The 21,674-nt window shown below is 38.4% G+C and overlaps 2 protein-coding genes across 13 annotated transcripts in view; one reads left to right on the top strand and one right to left on the bottom strand.

Annotated features, from left to right (window-relative positions):
- PTPN13 (protein tyrosine phosphatase non-receptor type 13) overlaps positions 1-2,937 on the bottom strand; it is a 208,292-nt gene extending 205,355 nt beyond the window's left edge. For 6 of the 10 annotated variants that reach the window (XM_047717886.1, XM_047717888.1, XM_047717887.1 and 3 more), the window contains exon 1: positions 2,438-2,937. The gene's annotated coding sequence lies outside the window, so the exon portion shown is untranslated. The remainder of the gene's footprint in view (positions 1-2,437) is intronic. The other 4 variants (XM_047717890.1, XM_047717891.1, XM_047717894.1 and 1 more) reach the window with 2 other exon arrangements.
- Positions 2,938-3,136: 199 nt separating this feature from the next.
- The window catches only part of MAPK10 (mitogen-activated protein kinase 10), a 598,365-nt gene continuing 579,827 nt past the window's right edge, over positions 3,137-21,674 (top strand). The window contains exons 1-3 of one of the 3 annotated variants that reach the window (XM_047717902.1): positions 3,137-3,323; positions 3,423-3,521; positions 6,993-7,067. The gene's annotated coding sequence lies outside the window, so the exon portion shown is untranslated. Of the gene's footprint in view, positions 3,522-6,992; positions 7,068-21,674 lie in introns of all 3 variants that reach the window. The other 2 variants (XM_047717899.1, XM_047717900.1) reach the window with 2 other exon arrangements.

The following is a 21,674-nucleotide window of genomic DNA, read 5'->3' as shown; positions in this document are numbered from 1 at the left end:
AGTCTTACATTAATTTACTCATTAAAAGCCATCTATTAAAAATTCCTGAGTTGTTCAACCCATTTTAATTTTCAATTTAAGGGAGAAAGTTTCTCAGAGAAAAAAAAAAAAAAAAAGGTAAACCCAGAGCAACAAACCCCGCACACCCTACATATCAGGACTAATCCTTCTATCCTGAGACTCAGTGTCTTTTCTCCTTTTTCAGGCTCCCACTCTGTAAAGTGACATTAACACAATGGTGTCACATTTAGTTACATCTGAGGTTAGAAAGAATATCTTCAGTCACTGATCTAATTAATGGCACAGACTTCTCCCAAAGCATATTCCAAAATAGGAATACATAGATAGGATTAACTCCTAAATGCACTGGCTTAGGGTATGGTAGTGTTTCATTTCAATTTCAAATGGTATTTATTACTATTTAATTATACTACCAAAAAAAGTTTCATAATTCAAAATTACAAACTCTTGTCAAAAAAGAGGAAGCAGCAGCAGTAGCTTATCCCCACTAGCCCTTTTCTCCCCAGTATGTTTCAGGACCTGGAAAAAAAATACTAAGTTGATATAAGAAAAGCTATGATGTTTCCCCATCCAATCCTTAGCCGATTAAAAGTGGACTAAAACAAGGATTAGACTTGTTTTTTCTTAATAATAAACAATACATAAACTCCATTTTTAAAAAGAATGATACCTATTATCTACACAGAAACAACTGATTAGCCAATTCTCACATTTACTTCCTGCATTGGAGGCAGGCCTCCAGAAAAAGACAATGTAAGTTCTACAACTTTTGATCCCTATTATAGTGCCCAAATTCATCCTTTAAATTGGCATTCGTTTTAACAGTTTGTGTATGTGTTACTTGTGACATGAAAAGCTATATATAAATATTTTTGGATGTTAGTAATCACCCTCCAAAAACTAAGTAGGCTTTACGTGCAGTAAACATTTGGTGGCACAAATGTAAATTCAAAAAGGCAAACCTAAAAACATGGCAAAAGTCATAATTCTCTAATTGTAAAAGTGAAAGTCATTACAAATTAATCTTTTCTTTCTTAATAAGTAACCACAGATATTTTTCTAGCCTTAATTCCAGCTTCCATCCTACCTTCTCCCCCACACATACTCCCACAAAGCCTCTAGAACATCAAAGTTAGGACACAATGTTATTATGAAAAAGTAGAATACATTTAGGATTGGCTAATAGAGCAGTTAGTCTGCCTGTGTATGCAATTAGTGAATCAATACAAGCATAGACTTAATAAAAAATACTAATGATATTAAAAGGAGAAATAATGTTTTTCAAAGCACCACCACGGCAAGCAGTAAGCATGATGCAAGTTTTCACTTTGATCCTGCTAACCCAGTCATCACGAATTTGGGAAAATACCAACCCTTGTTTCAAAATACAGCGACTTTTCTGTATTTTCCAATCCTTAGCAAAACTCTACAGACGTAAATTTTTAAGTCTTGCTAATTAGTTACCAGTGCCCTTCATCCCGAAGATTAGTTGTCCTACATTTTGTTTAGGTCTCCGCCTTGAAAACAAACCCGATTGCCCCATTTTCTGAGAGGTAAACTCAGCTCCAGGCAGCTCCCTATGAAGTCACCGCGTTTGTTGTTTCAAAGATGCAATTAAACGAACATGACACAAGGCTGTCGAAGAGATTAGTTGGAAGTGTGTGGAGGTGTCAATCATATATGTGGAAGACCAATGAAAACTGTATTGCTACAAATCTATTTTAGTTGTAATATATCTCCCCATTCCCCCTTCTCCAATATATTCACAACGTAGGGCAATTAAACTTGGTGAGAACTTAGTCGACTTTAGCAAACTTTAGCTTTCCAGCTTTCTGTACTTAGAATCCAGCAATGAGCAAAGGCGGGGTGGGGGCGGGGGTGGGGGACTTAACCCAGGCACCGAGAAGAAAAGCAATAAAAGAGCTTGCATCAGGCAGTGTCTCTCCCTCTGCCCCTCTTCCTCCCTTCCCACCCCCTCTTCTCTAAGCCCTTACATATACACATTCTTCTGGGCGGCCTCTAACCACAGCATGTCCACAGTCATTTACAGAAATTAGAAACAGACTCCGGGATCCCTTCCCACAGCACGCACAGCGCAGAGCTGTGCTAGCAGGATGGGGCGATGTCACTCCCTACTACCTCGCAATCTCTTACTCCCCCTCTGGGGTTTCATTCCCAAGAATCCGGCCTTCCTCCACGGAGAAGGTGGGGAAAATTCACAGTGAAATTCCGTCTCATCCTTCCCCACCCAGCACCTCACCGCGAAAACCAAAGAAAAGTTCCTTCCCCACCAGGGCAACAGAGGAGTTGGTTTCAGGGGCCAGAGCAAGAGCTGGGAGAGGAGAGGGAGCGTGGTGTACTTGGTTTTGCACTTCTGCGTGTCCACACCAGAGCCCAGGGCTGCTCTCGTCCTTACCCGCTCGTCCGGAGACCGGTCCTGCTACTGGAGCGCGAGGCGAGGGCTGAGGGGACGCGGCGTCGGGGCGGGCCGCCGGCAGCAGCCTCGGGCGTCGAGAGCCACCACCTCTTCTCCGCCGAGCGGCTGCGGGCGTGGGCCGAAGGAGCTGAAGAAGGAGCCTGGGGAGGGGGAGAAGAGGAGCAGCATCTCCTCCTCCTCCACGCCTCGGAAACGCCCCTCCAGCGGCGACCCCCGCCGACCGCCTGACCCCCGAGCGCTGGAGTTCCCCGTCCGCCCTCCCGGGCACTGCGCGCCTCCCAGAGCTACGCCCAGACTCTCCTGAGCGGGGCGGCTCAACTCCTGCGGCCGGCTCTGAGAGCTGCCGGGTGGGCTAAGGCGGACCGGGGAGCGAGGGACTGCCGCGCGCCAGCGAGACCGTCTCTAGGGGCCGTAATCATGGTGCGTGACCCTCGCCGCACCGCCGCCGCCGGAGCCACTAGCTCCCAGCGCCCGCTCCACCTCAGGCACCCGCGCCGGCCCCGCCCCCGTTCCTGTCACTCAAAAGCCTTCCCGGGCTCCAGGAGGACAGCAATGGGCGCCCGGGCGCTTCCCTCCGCCTCATTGGCCCTCCGGGCCTCCCGCTCCGCCCCCTCCCTAGGGACGAAGTCGCCGGGGAGACCAGCGCCCCGGTTCCCATGACAACCGGTGCCCAGGGCCTGGCTTTTAGAGTTCTGGCTAACTAGACGCTCAGGTTGGTCGCGGGGCAGCGAAGTTTCTATCCCCTGCAGTGCGGACTCCTAATTTCAGGCCACGTCCCCCACGCTTCCAGCTTCCGAAACAGAACTTTATGGCCCTAGGGAGAGTGAGGGAGCGTGAAAAATGTCTAACTGCTTGCTCTTCCCCTGTGAATCTAAGTAACCCCTCCCCCCGCCCCCCCCCCTCGTCCTCCCTGGCCTCCAGCCTTGTTTCCATATTCTCACCGGGTGGATTTGGGCTTTCAAAGGGTGAGGAGAAGAGGGAAGAGAGAGAAAGAGCAGGGCTGTGCCAGCTCCTTGCAGTAATATAGCAACTTGGAAATGGCGAGGTCAACGAAAACAGCTCGGTGAGTTTTCCCACACTTGTAAAGTGATCTTCAAAGGTGTGCTGGCAGCACTTCGTCAACCCCAGATGCCCTCGGGGAAACGCAAATACTCATATTTTTGAAATAAGGATGTAAATTCTTCTGTTAAAATTCCTCTGAAACTAAGATGATCCTAAAGTTAAAAAAATTAAGTAAAAGATTCGACGTAATCAAATAAAATAAAGAATACCCATTTTTCCATATAGCGCTACCCATTGCCACTTGGCAAATTTATGTCCTAGCAGCTATCGCCCTCCTGCACACAGAAAGATTTGGCTTTCCACGATCAACAAGAAAGTCTTCCCGGATTCATGAGCAAACAATATCTTGTCATTGGAGTTTCAAAAGTTTGAATTTACTTTCAGAGGATAAGGTAAACTGGTCCACTCTGGACAGGGGACCTGGGGGTAAACGTAGTTCTGGGCTGACGGTGTTGAGTCCTAGGTGAATCTAAACTTCATGGCTGCTCCAAAATGGAGAGATCTGAGGTAAAATTAAAACTGCAATCCTAGGTTCCCTAGCCCCTGAGGCTGCTGTACATGTATGATGAATGAGGGAATTAATAGTAATGATTTACCTTTGGCGAGCACTTGACTTTTCATTATCTCATTTACTAAATGAATAACTGTGATGGATGTGTTTAGTCAAATATGCCTTGCAAGTATGCACTGAATGTAATTACTCACACTGCTAAATACAATGGAAAATGCACAGCAAAATTTTAAGATAAGGCCCTTGCCCTCAGGGAGCTAACCACAGAGCCTAAGAAAGAAAAGTAGCATTCTTGAAACAATTTGAGATTATGGTTAGAATGTGCAGCCAAACTTTGAGCACAGTAGCAGATGAAAGAAAGTCTGTGGTAGGTTGAATGGGCTGGATTAGTCATATTAAGGAGCTGGGCTCTGAAGAAGGGTAGGTGGTGGGATGAACGAAGCATAGATGAAAAAAGACAGACAATCCAAGGAAACATTAAACCAGGTGCAACAGCAGGAATAGAGAGTGGTGATAGTAAATAATAGTGAGAAGACCAGCCCAGTTGAACTAGAGAAAGAAGTGAAGGATTGGAGTTGGAGCCCCCATTTTCTGAAATAGGAGTTTTTGGGTGTTCTGGTTCACGTATGACAGAGCTGAGGTAGAACATGTGCCTCTGTTTGTCACTGAAAGAAAGTTCATATATTTATTAGAAAGAAAAGCAAATCCATAATACTTGGAATAGCTTGCAAATTCAAGTCAAAAAGAAAGTATGAAGAGTACAGTGTTGATAGGTTGGAAATTTTCTCAAAAGTAGACAAACCAGTGTTGTGAGTATTGTTTTTTTTTTTTTTTCCCCCCTCCATTAAGGCCATTTCAGGTGGTTACCCTCAAGGCTTTTTCACCAGTAATCCTTCTGTTTTGCATGAGGTAAAAAGTTGGTTTTAAAATAAATGGCTATGATACTAAAACCTGATGAAGAGTTTAAAGAGTACACAATAGAGAAATCTACAAGTTAATCTCCTTTTGGATATAATGTAAAATTAAAATGCATACTTAAGATACACTTAGACCCCAGAAGTATGTTAAAAATCCTATTGCAAAATCAAGATAATTATGCCAGGTACATAAGAATGAATCAGTAATAGAAAACTTACTCATTTTGTTGGCTATATTAATATGTCAAGGAAGAAAAAAACCTGTATGAGTGTTTCAGTTGATGATGAAATGGATTTTGTAAAATCCAACATCATTCTTTAATAAAAACTTTTAAAGAATTTAGGATACATACTTTAACAATATCTATTTTATACCCAATCCAGAAGCTTCCTTTATAATGGAACAATTATTCTCATTAAACATGGCAAGAATGCTCATCATCATACCATGAAAGGATATGATAGCCAATCCAATGAGACATGGAATAGGAATACAAAATTAAATACTGAACATAAGTCAGGGTTGTCATTTACTTGCAAAAAGTAAAAAAACTCCAAGGATCAGTTGAAAAACTTTTACAGGCCATGAAAGGTGAGTTAAGTTAACCAGTTTTAAAAATTAACATACAAAATGAAGAGTTTTCCCATGTACAAATTGTAACCAGTTAGAACATACACCATATAAAAAAAATCCTATTTATAATGACCACAGTGAAATAGCTAGAAATGAGTACTAAAAGAAATTAATAAAACTTACTTTTTTAAAAATAAAACTTACTTTAAAAATGAATTTATGAGACAAAAATGTTTGAATAAATAAGAGATAGGGGCACCTGGGTAGCTCACTTGGTTGAGCATCTGACTCTGATCTCAGCTCAGGTTGTGAGTTCAAGCCCTGTGTTGGGTCCACTCCGGGTATGAACTTACTAAAGAAAGAAAAGAAAGAAAGAAAGAGAAAGAATAAATAAACAAACAAATAAATAAATAAAATCTTAAAAAAAATACATGTATCTAGTTATATGGCAATATTTATACCAACTACTATTTCTCTGAGGATTAGAATTACAGTAAACATTGCATTTCTGAAATGTTTTTATTTAAAATCTTTACAACATGTGCCTGTCACTTTTGTTAAAGTCTAGGGTGTTAAGAAGACAAACTGCCAGCTATAAAATAAATAAGTCATGTGGATGTAATGTACACAGTCAGACTGCACTTAATAATACTGTATTGTATATTTGAGAATTGCTGAGAGTAGATCTTAAAAGTTTTCATCACAAGAAAAAAACTTTTTTGTAAATTAATGAAATTGAAACAAAACAAGAAATTGAGTTCCTCAGTCCCGCTACACACAAGTGGCTTGTGGCTGCTGAATGGAAGAGCACAGACACAGAGCGTTTCCATTATCACTAGAAGTCCTTTTGGACAATGCTACCTTAGAGGCTAGCATAGCTGATTTTTCTCTTAAAGACTAAGTAAAAATGATTTCTCTTTTGCCAGCTTCTATAAACAAACAAAAGGGTCAACAGATTATCACTACTAACATAAAGAAACTAAATAGCTGGTCTTAACACATATTTAATTGGGCTCCCAAGTAGCTCATGGACCTCAGAACACTCATCACTTAGAGACCAACCTTGCATCACACTCTAAGTCAGGAACATTTTATGTGGGGCCCATGGATCGCCCCGTAATGGACTCCTTGAGATTGTATTCCAGGTATGTGTGTTTGTGCAGTTATCTAGGGAAAGCATCTGTACATTTCAACACATTCAAAAAGGGGTTTATATCTTTCCAAGAGGTTGAGATTGTGTGCTTTAAATGCCAATGGTTTAAAAATACCACGTTTACCTTGAAGATTGAAATGAATTCTAAGCTAATCTAAGTCTGTAAATAGCCATGTTTTCCCAGCTGGCTTCTTGTGTTCATCTCAATATGAAATATTTGTATTCAGGCTTGTACCAACTATGTTCGTGTTTTTCCTCCTTTAAGCCCAGAAACACATTACCCCACCCCCACTTTTTTTTTTTTTTTTTGCTTACAGAGTAAGGACTGTGATGGGAAATTTGCCCAGGGGAGAAGCAGAAACAAGATAAGTAATCCACCAAAACATGAGCAGGTAATTGGAGCACAAAGTCTGGCAGTGCTTAAGGAAGACTTGGTGAGATGGTACTGACACTTCCAAGCGAACCAAGAATTGGCTGGGGAAAAAAAGCAGCAATGGAAACCAGATTGGACTACAATTACCCTCAGGTCCATTGAATAAACAGGTTGTTTTCTTTTGGTGGTAGCTGAACTCTAGAATGTGAGAATTCCCCTAGGATGTAGAGTTACATGACAGCAATGGCACAGAAAACTCTAAATGTTGGGAGGTGGCCTGGTAGTTCAGTAAATGAAAGAGCACGGCATTTGCACTCAAAAGACCTATGTGCAAATCTTGACAAGTCACTTCTCTTCTTTGAGTGTCATTTTCCTCATTCATAAAGTGAAGGAAATAAGAATAGCTGATATGTCTCACACAGAATAGCCTGTAATGTTCTTTCAGTATTCAACAGGATTATGTGAAATCTGTGTGTGAAAACTGTAAAGTGCTGTTTAAGAAAATCAAAGAACAATAAGAACAAAAGGTATGCAGATTTTTGGTATTAGTTCTAGACTTACTGAGAAATTTTTTTTTTTTTAAATAGTGTCTTTCATTCTGACAAGAAACTTTAAAAAATATCTATCAGGTACCAGGGCTCACTAGTCCCATGAAAGGTTAAGTCAGAAAAAATTGATTGTGGTGCTCCTGTCACTTCCACTCTTCTTTGCCAACAATTCTTAGCTCTTTTCCAATTTACCCCTCCTGGCCCCAGATTGACCAGGATTTGTTAGTCTCTCTGATAGGGCTGGCGGCATGTTAGGCTAAAAAAACCATCACCCACTCCTGCGTTTGCCAGTTGTTTAATGGCTCTGCCTGAGCCAAAACATTTCCTGAATGCCTTGGCTAGAGACTCTCCCTTTTAGCCACTAACGAGTTAAACTGCAAAGGTGTTAACTTTAGAATGTGGAAGTTAAAATTCACTTTACCTTCCAGCTTTCTCTCTTAGCACTTCAGTATGGATTGGTAGTTGTCATGTAAAACCCCAGGGGTGAGAGATACTGGAGCCGTAAACTGTAATTAATGAAGGGGAAGAGGGAAAGAGGGAAGCTAGTTTCAGTGTGAGTGGAAGAGAAAGAGAGAGTGAGAGAGAAGGATTTGCGGGGGGAGAGGTGTGTGCTATGAGGTTGACCGGCAGGGTGATGATACCAAGGGAGGGGATCAGGGAAGTATGCGTAGTACTAAAGGGGTGTGGCGCAGAAGTCAAACTGCCTAATTCTCAATTTTTACTAGGGCTGGTCCTGTCTCTGACTCATTTCTACTACTTGTCCTGGCAAGTTATGTAACTGCCTATTCAGTTTGGTTGAAGGGAGTATGGCAAATAACTGCAACCCTTCTGTTTTTTGAAACTAAGCTGTGTTTGAACATACACAAAGAAATTTAATAAGAACATGCTGTCATCTAAATCTGACCTATAGGGACTTGCCTTAGGGTTCATGACTGCTAATCTTGATTTTCTTAGGTGTTCCCAGAAATGGAGACCAAATCAGAAATTAAGCTTTCTAGTATAAGTTGTGTTTTAAAGAGGGTGATTTCACGCTGTCTGGTGCGAGTGAGCTGCTGTGCAAGAAAGTTGATCATTAAAGGCTTTATTAGGCCGAGTCGGAGTGTTTAATAAAACAAAGCATCACTCTGTAAACATTTCTTAAAAGTTGATTGATTTTTGGGGTGCCTGGGTGGCTCAGTGGGTTAAAGCCTTTGCCTTCAGCTCAGGTCATGATTCCAGGGTCCTGGGATCAAGTCCCGCATTGGGCTCTCTGCTCAGCAGGGAGCCTGCTTCCCCGCTCCTTCTCTCTCTGCCTGCCTCTCTGCCTACTTGTGATCTCTGTCTGTCAAATAAATAAATAAAATCTTAAAAAAAAAAAAGTTGATAGTTGATAGATTCTTACATCTTCTCCTGGAATGTCTAACAGAAAACAGAGGTGAAAAAATAGTCTTATCTGCAGACACTAATGATCAATTTAGGGCTAAATCCTGAGCTAGGATACTCCTATAAACCGGAGAAATGCTGAACCTGCCACATTTTACAACCACAGAAGAGGAAACTTCTTAGAGAGTTGAAGCTGTTAGGATGAGTAGTTCTTTAGTTTACTTTAAAGTTAGAGAATGAGGGGCGCCTGGGTGGCTCAGTGGGTTAAACCTCTGCTTTTGCTCAGGTCATGATCTCAGGGTCCTGAGATTGAGCCCCGAATCGAGCCCTGCATCGGGCTCTCTGCTCAACAGGGGGAGCCTGCTTCCCCCTCTCTCTCTGCCTGCCTCTCTGCCTACTTGTGATCTCTCTGTCAAATAAATAAATAAGATCTTAAAAAAAAATAAAGTTAGAGAACGATTAAAAATTATACATATGCAGGGACGCCTGGGTGGCTCAGTTGGTTGAGGAGCTGCCTTCGGCTCAGGTCATGATCCCAGCGTCCTGGAATCGAGTCCCACATCCGGCTCCTTATTCTGTGGGGAGCCTGCTTCTCCCTCTGCCTCTGCCTGCCACTCTGTCTGCCTGTGCTCGCTCGCTCTCTCTCTTTCTGACAAATAAATAAATAAAATCTTTAAAAAAAATTATACATATGCAAATTAAGTATTTTATTTTTACCAAGAGCCTATTATTATACATTCATTAGCCAATCTCTTGATGTTGGGCCAAGGCTTTTCTGACCATAAATCTGCTGTTGAGAGGTGTAGGTTCTCATTTTTACAGAAACCTTGCATAAATGCAAAATGTTCAATTTTCTGGTTTCGTTTTTTTTTTGTTTTTTTTTTTTAAAGATTTTATTTATTTATTTGACAGAGAGAAATCACAAGTAGGCAGAGAGGCAGGCAGAGAGAGAGGAGGAAGCAGGCTCCCTGCTGAGCAGAAAGCCCGATGTGGGGCTCGAACCCAGGACCTGGGGTCATGACCTGAGCCGAAGGCAGCGGCTTAACCCACTGAGCCACCCAGGCGCCCCTGGTTTCGTTTTTGTTAAAGGAAATGTAGAACTTGAGGACACTTGTGTCATATATTCCAGTTTTTTTTTGCCTCTGGTAATTCATGGCAGTAACTTGTCTTTACATAGCATTCAACTTCATTTTTTAAAAAATTGTGGTACGGACACCTGGGTGGCTCAGTTGGTTGGGCAACTGCCTTCGGCTCGGGTCATGATACCAAGGTCCTGGGATCGAGCCCCGCATGGGGCTCCTGCTCAGTGGGGAGCCTGCTTCTCCCTCTCCCTCTGCTGTTCTGCCTGCTTGTGCTCTCTTGCTCTCTCTGTCAAGTAAATAAATAAAATCTTTAAAAAAAAAATTGTGGTAAAATATACATAACCCAAAATTCACTACTTTAAGTGTTTTTAAATTTCAACTTTATTTTCACTTTGCACTTTGCACTTAGTAAAGTATATAAAAATTAAATTACCTAATTACATTAGCAAGAATAACTCACATTAAGAATTTGGGAAATTAAAACTTTTTTAAAAAGATTTATTTACTTTAGAGAGAGCGAGAGAACCCATGTGCACATGTGATCTGGGTTGGGGGCTGATGGTGGAGGGGTAGAGGGGGAGGGAGAAAAAGAATCCTTAAGCAGGCTCTCCACTTGGTGCTCAGCCCGATGTGAGACTTGATCCCAGGACATGAGATCATGACCTGAACCAAAATCAAGAGTCAGCCGCTTAACCAACGGAGCCATGCAGGTGCCCCTAAAAAAATTGATTTTTATGTAAGCTTCAGAAGGTCACAATTTTAGTCTGTTTTATTCACTGGTGTGTCCCTGCCTCCTAGAATAGAACCTGTCACAGCATGGACACTCAGATACTATTAAGGGAATGAATGAATGGCTACTGGTAGTTATAACTCAGCTGGAGGAAGCATAAATGTGCAGGTATGCTATGATATAGCCCATTAATAAACTTTCAGTGGCTACGGACATCAGTTTTTTTATAGGGGGAATGGAGAACATTGGTTAATCTTATGGTTTGTCTAAATGAAGGTCATTTAATAAAACTGTTTTCTTTCTTTCTTTTTCTTTTTTTTTTTTTGGACTGAACTTTTCTTTAGTAGAGTTATTTTATTTTGAAAAATCCCAATATGGTGTTTAACACAATATCTTATACGCAATAAGTTTCAGAAGATATTAATCTTTGTGGATTGTTGGTTGATCTTGGAGCGAGGAGGGGAAAAGAGACTTTTCTATTCTCTCAAAACAGTTACTGAACTTTGCCATTAATATAAACTCAAAGAATAATGAACTCTCTTCCCTTTGATCAGAGAATATACTCCAATTACTCAGTTTTCAATAAACATTCCCTTGCTTCATTGTAGTTTGAGTGATCCTCCATTCGCTTGTCCAGTTCTCTGTATGCGGAAGTCTTCTCAGTACCATCAATGGCAACTTGAATTAGATGAAGAGTTAAAGTATCTATCATCCAAAAGTATGTTAGCTAAAAATCACTGTCTTTAAAATTCTCACCAGCTTGGCCCATAGACTGGATGGATTCCGGTTATACTACTAACACAGATTGACCCCCATCTTCTTCCATACATAGGACCCCTAGACTCCTGAAAACGTAGGCTACCTCCCATACTTCCAGTATTCTCCAGGTGATGTTTTACATGTGTTCTGTAATGTTTGACTTTGTGCTTATACTCAAACTCCTCCTGAAAATCTAATGCCTGAACATCATTTGCAGTAGTGTGCTTGCTTGTACCCTCCATGAGACAATCAGTATTAGTGTCAAGGAGATCATCTCTCCGTGCTCCTGAAGCTGTCAACAATGAGCCAGAGCTGGGCTGGGCTCAACTGCCAAATTAAGGCCACCATTGTGCCATACTTGGTCACGTGATTCTCGAAGCAACACTGCTTATGTTCATTATATCACCATGTCTCTGATGAGGGGCGCCTGGGTGGCTCAGTTAGTTAATCCTCTGCCTTTGGCTCAGGTCATGATCCCAGGGTCTTGGGATTGAGCTCCACATTGGGCTCCTAGCTTAGGGGAGTCTGCTTTTCCCTCTCCCTGCTATTCATGCATTCTCTGTCTCACTCGCTCGCTCTCACTCTCTCTTTCTCAAAAAAATAGATACAATCTTAAAAAAATAATTTAAAAGGGCGCCTGGGTGGCTCAGTGGGTTAAGCTGCTGCCTTTGGCTCAGGTCACGATCTCAGGGTCCTGGGATCGAGTCCCGCATCGGGCTCTTTGCTCAGCAGGGAGCCTGCTTCCCTCTCTCCCTCTCTGCCTGCCTCTTTGTCTACTTGTGATCTCTCTCTGTCAAATAAATAAATGAAATCTTAAAAAAAAATAAAAGCTAAAGACTAGCTCAAGCAGTCTTTTAAAAAAATCATTTAAAAAATATCTCTGATGACATTAACTATTTTAAGTAGATGGAGATGAAGGGAAGTAGTCATCATGACATGGCTTTGCCTTTGTTGTCCCCACCCTACCCACACACTTGCACTCGTACACATACTCTTTCCCCATTCTTAGGCCAAACATAGGAAGTATTTCTGTGTGTAAGCTCTTTCAGATAGTTGCTTTGAGACATCATCACCCCTCCCATCCAGCAAATAGTCAGATTCTGATAATCAGAATATTGCTGGAGGATGTGGTGGGGAATCAGTACCATTCTTTTTTAGATAAGAGAGATAGTCTCTAGTTAGAGCATCGTCTTTTACTTTGGACATCTAACAATGTTCTTCTCAGTAGAATATAGACTCTTTGAGGACAGTACATCAGAAAGGCTATTAGGTCCAAGAAATAAAATATCTGATAAGTAGTGACTTAAACAGAAAGGATTATTTTTCTCATAAGAAGCCACATGGTAGGCAGCTGCTTCTGATGTCCAAGCCTGGGTCACTGCAGTTCAGTTCTTCTTTGCCTTCCTCTTGTAATCCTAATAGGATGGCTGTAACTGCAGATATACAATTCTCTTTCAAGACCAACAGAACAATGGAGAAGTATGGAGTCAGCCTTTGCTGTTTTCCCTCTCTTCCTCTTTCTCTCTCTCCATATATATATATATATATATATATATATATATATCCACATATATAAAATTTATATATATATGAATTTAATATAAAATTAAAACTTTTCCCAAAAGACTATACTCCAGTATGTATTTACCTTCATATTATTGGCTGAAATTGTCTAAGGCTAAGTACAAGGAAAGCAAGGAAGTAAGTGCTTAGTTTTATAGTGAAGGCGGGAATGGGAAATAGGGTTTGGAAATGGATATTGGATTATGGAAGCAATCACCAGTATCTGCTACTTTAGGATTCTCAGCATGGGTATACTACAGGCAGAGTTTGGTTTTGGTGAGAGTAGAGTGAACAAGTTACATGGATGTAGTAACAATAAGTTTTTTCATGAATCTTTGGTAAACAAGCAAGAACTTTATAAGCTATTTCAATTTAAAACAAATTTTAAATAACAATACAATAATATTTTCATAAAATAATGTATTCATTATCTTTATGTCACTTCAACAATTATATTAACATATTCAACGATAACCACAGTATTAAAATATAAAAGTAGTTATCAACTAAAATTTAGAAATCTTACAAAAGAGATTATACTTTATGTGAAGTATCCTTTGTTTCTCAGTTTCTATGGAAAATATTCTTTCAAATTACTAGTCTTTCAGAGGTCCATTGGTTTAGTTCCCAATTTCTGTTTGGTGGTCATCCGTGCCAGGCCTCTGCCTCTCTCTCCCCCCACACTGTTTTATAAGTGTGTTTTCTTTTCTTTTCTTTTTTTTTTTTTAAGATTTTATTTATTTATTTGACAGAGAGAGATCACAAGTAGACAGAGAGGCAGGCAGAGAGAGAGAGAGGGAAGCAGGCTCCCTGCTGAGCAGAGAGCCCGATGTGGGACTCGATCCCAGGACCCTGAGATCATGACCTGAGCCGAAGGCAGCGGCTTAACCCACTGAGCCACCCAGGCGCCCCTATAAGTGTGTTTTCTTTAGATGATATAGGTATTTCAGTTTTGCTCTAGTTGTAGATTAAGCCAAGTAAAATGTAACAGCTCTAAGGCACAAGAGGCTTGTCATGGAGAAGAAAACAAAGAGCCAAAGTAGTTACTTCGATATGATCATGAATGAAGTTAAGTTTTATATAGTTTTGGCAAAACCAAAGTCGTGAGTTAATATTTGTATGATACATACAAAACGTCTTTTGTTTAATTTTGCCCGTTTCATACTGCTATTATAATCATTCTCTGAAAAGCATATATTTATATTAGTAATATAGCATCTTTCCCTTGAAAATAATATCATTTTGTATGGTACTTCCAACAGTGTAAAGAAAAATGTATTCATTATTTTGCCTTGGACTTTTAAATTTCTTCCTGCCAACATGGATTGCTTTTGACCTTGAAAGAACTAAAAATTCCTTTTGGCTTACCTTTTCTATTCTTTCATAAATGAATTTATAATTGTTGTTACTTTCATTTTTATATATGGTAAATATTGCTTGTACTTTTGAAGACAAAGAAAAAAGCTTATAAATTCACTATAAGATTCCTGAGAATTCTTAATATGCTTGGCACCTGATTAATAATATTTTAGCAGAAAATAAACTTTTATTTAGGCATCAACAAATCATTTGATTCACTTGCCACCTCAGTGTTTGAAGATAGGTATGAGTGATATACCATGTTTTTGTAATCTCTAGAAACTCAATAATAACGTATAACATGCAGTTCAACGGTTATGCAGTGTTTTTATTCCTATTACTATTTTTAAAAATTGATAGTGTATGCAAAGATATATGGATATAGATTGTACAAAGAATTTCAAGTTCTTACATCTCATCTTCATCAGAGGAACACATACAAGGATGTAGAACTCAAAGAAAAATAACTTTGCTATGCAAAACTGAACAAGAGTGAACATATAAATTTGTTCAGACAGAACATCTGCCAGGAGGATTTGATGTGATTGAAATGATCTTTGGAGAAGTATTGTTAAAGTACTTATTGTTTTTCTTTGTTTTTATTTTTGTGCTTGTGAATATATATAATTTTCATGGAAGAACCTTGACTTAATTTTCCTAATTAGAAGACTAATATAATCTATAATTTGACAGTTTTATCATATTTTTGATAGCATATTATTATTTTTTAACCTCTAGAGAGTTGGAAGGAGCATATACCTTCTTTGCTTATGGTAGTTATTAATTAGATAGCTAATTTTTTCTTGTTATTTTATATTTCTTTTCTTTTTTTTTTAAAAGATTTTATTTATTTATTTGACAAGAGAGATCACAAGTAGACAGAGAGGCAGGCAGAGAGAGAGAGGGAAGCAGGCTTCTTGCTGAGCAGAGAGCCCGATGCAGGACTTGATCCCAGGACCCTGAGATCATGACCTGAGCCGAAGGCAGCGGCTTAACCCACTGAGCCACCCAGGCGCCCCTATTTTATATTTCTTAAAATTTTTTCTCTCCTTGCTTTGAGGCATGCAGCTAATTTTTCCATTTCTTTCTGTAGTCTTTTATTTGAGATAAGGGTATGTTCATATACCTAAAGAAATTCAAATAGATATGGTGCAATAACTTCTGATTGTCTCCTAGGTCTCTCCTTATGTTCAAAGTAATTTCTTTCCCCACTTCAGACAGAAGAGAGCCACTAAATTTAATATATACCCCAAAGATAATATTAATTTGAATTGGAAAAGAAGACCATTCATTCAAATACCATTGACATTCTATAATAGTGATTTTCCCATGAATATAGAATAGGCTTTGCTCCTGGGAAGAATCTTAGAAGGGACAGAGAAAAAAAAACCTCTCCTTTGATTTCACAGTTCTAACCAAATTAACCATGCTGTAAAGCCCTGTGAAGAGGAGTATTCCCACGTTAACTTGGTGGATAGTTATGTGCTGCATTTTTTCTTTTTCTCTTCTACCAAGTCCCCATTATGAGCTCCACCCTAAGAAATGGGTTTCCAACTGAGCTGCCCAGGTTGCATGGGGTTGGGGATTGGAAAACAAATGATAGAAAGAAAGGTGGAAGTGTTTAATTATTTATACAATTCCAAGCCCCATAACTTCCCATTAAAATCTTGTTGGAAAAAATTTGATTTCAATGTGATTAGTTAGACTTTTAGCATTTGTTTTATAATCTTTCACTATGCCAAGAATGATATTTTCTTTAGATACGAGAAATTAAAAACTTTGATAAAGTGGCGTGTTATTTAAATTTTAAGCAATTACTATTGAACAGTACAAAAAATGATACAAAATTTAGCCAAACTAAAACCACTGATTTAATTAATTAATTAATTTTTAAAAGAGTTTACTTATTTATTTTAGAGAAAGAGAGTATGCACATGAAAGTGAGGGGAGGAGGAGAGGAGAGAGAGAATCTCAAGCAGACTCCCCACTGAGCAGGGACACCCCCCCACAACCTGGGGCTCGATCCCAGGACCCTGGGATCATGACCTGAGCCAAAGGCAGACACTTAATGACTGAGCCACCCAGGTGCCCCAAAACATAACTATTTGTTAAAGTACAGTACAGGTTTTCTTGAAGTCGGCTTAACTAGTAATTTTAAAATATATTAAAAACAGAAATTGTACACCTGATTTAAAAAAATTTTTTTAGTACCTGAAAACTAAAAAACTTTAAAAATTGTTAAGTAATTATTTCATAATTAAATAGTTAAATAATTGTTATATAATTATTATGATGGTCAATATCTTTAATAGAGAGATGTCATCTCTCTGGACTTAAATTTTCCAATTTATTAAGTGATGAGTCTAAGATGGCCAGACTTTAACTAACATAAATTTTTTTTTAATGATTTTATTTATTTATTTATTTATTTATTTATTTGTGAGAGAGAGCAGAGGCAGGGGGTGGAGCAGAGGGAGAGGGAGAGAAACTCTCAGGCAGATTCCTACTGAGTTTGGAGCCTGACGCAGGGCTGAATCTCATACCCCTGAGATCATGACCTGAGTCGAAATCAAGAGTGAGGCTCTTAACCAACTGAGCTACCCAGGTGCCGCAACTAACATAAATTTTTAAAAAAATATTGTTATGTGAAATAAAGTAAGAAATAGAACAGTGCATATGGGAAAGAAGAAAAATACACACACATATATGCACCTGTATATGTATCTAGATTTGCTGTATTTACATAAAGAAATATTGAGAGGATTCAGCCCATCAAAAATGCTATTAATAGTGGTTACTTGTAAGGAACAGGGAAGAATGGGCAGTATTCATGAATGTGGACAGCAGTTGGAGCAATACTTCTTACTGTATACACTTTGATATCATTTTGCCTTATGAAACATGTGAAATTGCCTAGTCAGAGCAAGCACAGCAAAAGGCACACATACAGAACCTTAAACAGGAAAAGAAATATCTGAGGAAAGAAAATAAAGCTGGAGCGAAGGAAATAGAGATGGGGAAGATTCTTGAAAATGGCTTTTGTTGGGGTGCCTGGGTGGCTTAGTGGGTTGAAGCCTCTGCCTTCGGCTCAGGTCATGATCCCAGGGTTCTGGGATCAGCCCTGCATGGGGCTCTCTGCTCCACAGGGAGCCTGCTTCCTCCTCTCTCTCTCTGCCTGCCTCTCTGCCTACTTGTGATCTCTGTCTGTCAAAATAAATAAATAAAATATTAAAAAAAAAAGAAAAAGAAAAAGAAAATGGCTTTTGTTTTCTCTGAGAGTAAAGAGATACTCTGTTGACCCAATGTATTGCTATAGGAGTGACTTGAACTTGGTATCTTTCTTCCTGTCCCCACAGCTCATCCTGTTAAAGTCTGTTGTTACCATTGCAAGATATTGGGGGGTGGGGGGATGAGTTTCCAAGTTGAATTTGTGTTTTCTATATGGATCTTTAAAGGTTGTGTGATATATACGTATTTAAAAATAATGATTAAGAATAATAGTGTCATCCTTATTTATCTTGGCTCTAATATTTTTTAAAAAATAACTTCATTGTTTCTCTAATATAGATGCTTTTATATATGTAATTATAGAGCTGGTAATCTATCATTATCTAGTAAAGCTATTTTTTCTTGTTTGCTTATAATAAGGTCTGAAATAGCTTTTCCATTAGGAATCCAGATCATCAGGATTTTCTGTCTGAAATCCTTCATTATGTTGCAAGTTGGAACTTGATATGCAAGATGTCAATCAAGACAAAAGTTTTCTTTTTATATATTCTGTCCTCCATGCATTTTTCCTACTTTTCATTTAATCAAAATTTGCTGAGAGACAACTCTTATAAATTGCATTTTTCTAAACACCTCTAAAATATAGGAAACATGGGGCACCTGGGTGGCTCAGTCGTTAAGCGTATCCTTCAGCTCAGGTCATGAACCCAGGGTCCTAGGATTGAGCCCCACATCAGGCTCCGTGCTCCGGAAGCCTGCTTCTCCCTCTCCCACTCCCCCTGCTTCTGTTCCCTTTCTTGCTGTCTGTCTCTGCCAAATAAATAAATAAAATCCTTAAAAAAATTAAAAAAAATTTAAAAATATGGTAAACAATGATTAAGCTGAGAATAGTTTATGATTTGAATGTTCATAAATATTTTAACATTCAAAAATAAATATAATTCAAATAAATCTTCAGTCTTTGAAAAAACAGCAAGAAACAAGAAAAGCAAACAATAAACAACACTCAAAACCAAACAAACCCAAAACAGTCCACTGGCTCTTATTTAGTTGAGGCAACTAGTTTTAATTTTTCCAGCTCTTTCTTCTGATAGTTACTTTCATGTTCCTAAATAACATCCATAAGCTGCTGTTGAAAGGCAGCATACTAAGGTGATATTCAAAAGCTCCTAGAATGCAAATCCCAGCTCTGTAGTCACCACTTCCCTTTATTCTTGGTCACTGTTTCTAAATAGGCACAACTGACATACCATGCCAGGTAGCTTTTTGCTGTAGGCAGCTATTCTGTGCCTTTTAGCATATGTAGTGTATCCGTGGTCTCTCTACCCATTAGATTCCAGTAGCACTCTCCCCCAGGCGGTAACAACGAAAAATGTCTTCAGACATTGCCAAATGTCCCCAGGAGAAACAAATTCACCCCCAATTGCGAACCATGGATCTTGGGGAAGTTAAGCTTTCTGTGACTTTGTTCCTTCACCAGCAAACTGGAATTAGTAATAGAACCAACTCATAGAGCCAATATGAGGACTAAATAAATAGCATTTCTGAAGCATTTACTGCCTTGCACAGTAAGTATTCTATAACTATTTGCTAATTACAGTTATATATTTAATTTTTCAGCTTTATGTTTTATCCATTAGACTTCCATTCCTCTCATTTTCCTAATACAATTATCACAATTTCTGTTTATATTAATATTTGGTATTTATAATGATTATGATAACATATTATTCAAAACTGAGTCACAGTGCATTAGCATATTCATTTATATTCAGTGTATTTATTTTCTTGTACTTTTTTCCCTGCTAGAGTAAATAATTGCATCTTTGTTTTTGATTTTGTTTGCTCAGTTTTCTATGTAGCTAAATATCCCTAGGCTGTCTGTTGGAAACACAAATCTACCTGATAAGATTGGACACATTTGGCAAATCAATAATTTTTCTTTCTCTCTCGTAGATACTCTTCTTAGAGCTTTGCATTCTGCTCCAATATAGACCTGTTGGTCTTTAGGCCTAGCATCTGGAATTTCTTTGCGCCATTGTCCTGGGATTCCTTTTATCTTTATTGTGTGTTTGATCCCCTATTTCTGGATCTTATGCCTTGTTCTTTCTCCTCCTAGTTTTCTCCTTTGATTTAATGAATTACACCCTCCAGTAGACTCTTTGAATGTCTAAAATCTATTTATTTTAATATAATTATTATATTTTGGAAATTATTTTCCCTCAAAATGTTAAAAGTATTATTTCACTGTCTCTTAACTTAAAGAGTTGCAGTTGAAAAGTTTGATACCATTCCAGTTCTGAATATTTGTATATAAATTGTTTCTCCTCAGTGGAATGTTTGCAATTCTTGTCCATTTTGTCCCTGGTGCTCTGAAGTTTCACAACGATGAGCATAATACAGATCTTTTTAATATCATTGTTTTGGGTGCTGAAAATCCAGGCTTTTTAGTTCAGGGAAATTTTCTTGTAATATACCTCCATTAATAACTCTGCTTGTCCCTTTCATCCCACAATACCTCTGCTTTCTCTTTGTGGAGCTACCATTAATAACATGCTGAATCTCAAATTTTCTGATACTCTATTCTCCCTTCATTTTCATCCCTTTGTCTTTTCTCCTCTCTTTTCTGGAAAAAATTTTAAATGTCTTCTTTCTTTCTTCCTTCCTTTCTTCCTTCCTACCTTCCTTCCTTCCTTTCTTTTTTTTTTTTTTGGTTTAGATTTTTAGTTATAGAAGTTCTTTTAAGTTCTTTGAGTGATCCTTTTAAAAATACACAGTATTATGTTATCTTTCCTAGGATGTATTAGCTTTTCCTCTCTCTGAAGATACCAATGATACTTTTGAATATTTTCTTTGCTCATTGTACTGTTTCCTCCAAGTGCCTTTTCCCCACTGTTTATTTGGTTTTGTTTTTATGTTAGAGGCTTCTCTCAAATGTCCTGTGATCCTTGTCTACCCTTTCATGTTTAAGAAATAAAACTATCATTATTTTCAGATGGCATGAATCCAAGTCCCAAGAAATTTTTAAAAAAATCTAAAATTAATGAATGAATTATTTAGCTGTTCTTAGGACACAAAAATCAATTATTTTTCTTTGCAATGAAAGATAGAAATTGAAACTTTAAAAAATATCATAACAGCATCAAAACATGAATATTATAGGATAAATAAGTATTATAGGATAAATCTATAAGATAAATCTATTATAGGAAGATTTATTCACTGAAAACTAAGACACTGGTGATAAAAATGAAAGATGACCTAATAACTGGAGGGATGTGAAAGAAATGCTCTTTTTAAGGTGTGAATTATCTCACATTTATCTATAGAATCCATCAATTCAAATAAAAATTGAAACAACATTTTGGTATAAATGCACAGACTTACTATAAAATTTATTTGGAAATGCAACGGCAAAAGTATTTTGAAACAGAAAAACAAACTACACGGTCAAATGATCTTCAACAAAGATGACAGGGTTATTTAATGATGTAAAAGATAGATTTTTAAAAGATGGTGCAGGAACAATTGAATATCAATTCAAATATGCAAAAAATTTTAATGTGAAATTTTATATTAAACCTAAAAGCTACCTCCCAATAGATAAAGAGAAATTAACTTGAAATGAATCATAGACCAAAAACTATGAAATCTAGTTATCTAGAAAGCTATCTAGAAGAAAGCTTTAAAAATTTTTTAGAAGAAAACATAAAAGAGGGCACCTGGATGGCTCAGTGGGTTAAGCGTCTGCCTTTCACTTGATCCCAGGGTCCTGGGATCAAGTCCTGCACTGGGCTCCCTAGCCAGTTGGGGAGTCTCCTTCTCTCTCCCTTTGCCCCTCCCCCTGGTCATGCTCTCTTTCTTTCTCTCACTTGCTCTCTCTCAAATTAATAAATAAAATCCTTTAAAAAAATCGAAAACATAGAAGGAAATATTTGTGACCTTTGGTTAGCAAAGAGTTCTTAGGACATAAAAAGAATGAACTATAAATGAAA

This window comes from Lutra lutra, chromosome 2 (assembly GCF_902655055.1).
Source record: "Lutra lutra chromosome 2, mLutLut1.2, whole genome shotgun sequence".
In the NCBI taxonomy this organism is placed as follows: Eukaryota; Metazoa; Chordata; class Mammalia; order Carnivora; family Mustelidae; genus Lutra; species Lutra lutra.
Note: the sequence above shows the minus strand (reverse complement) of the source record. Positions and strands in the feature narration are given on the sequence as shown.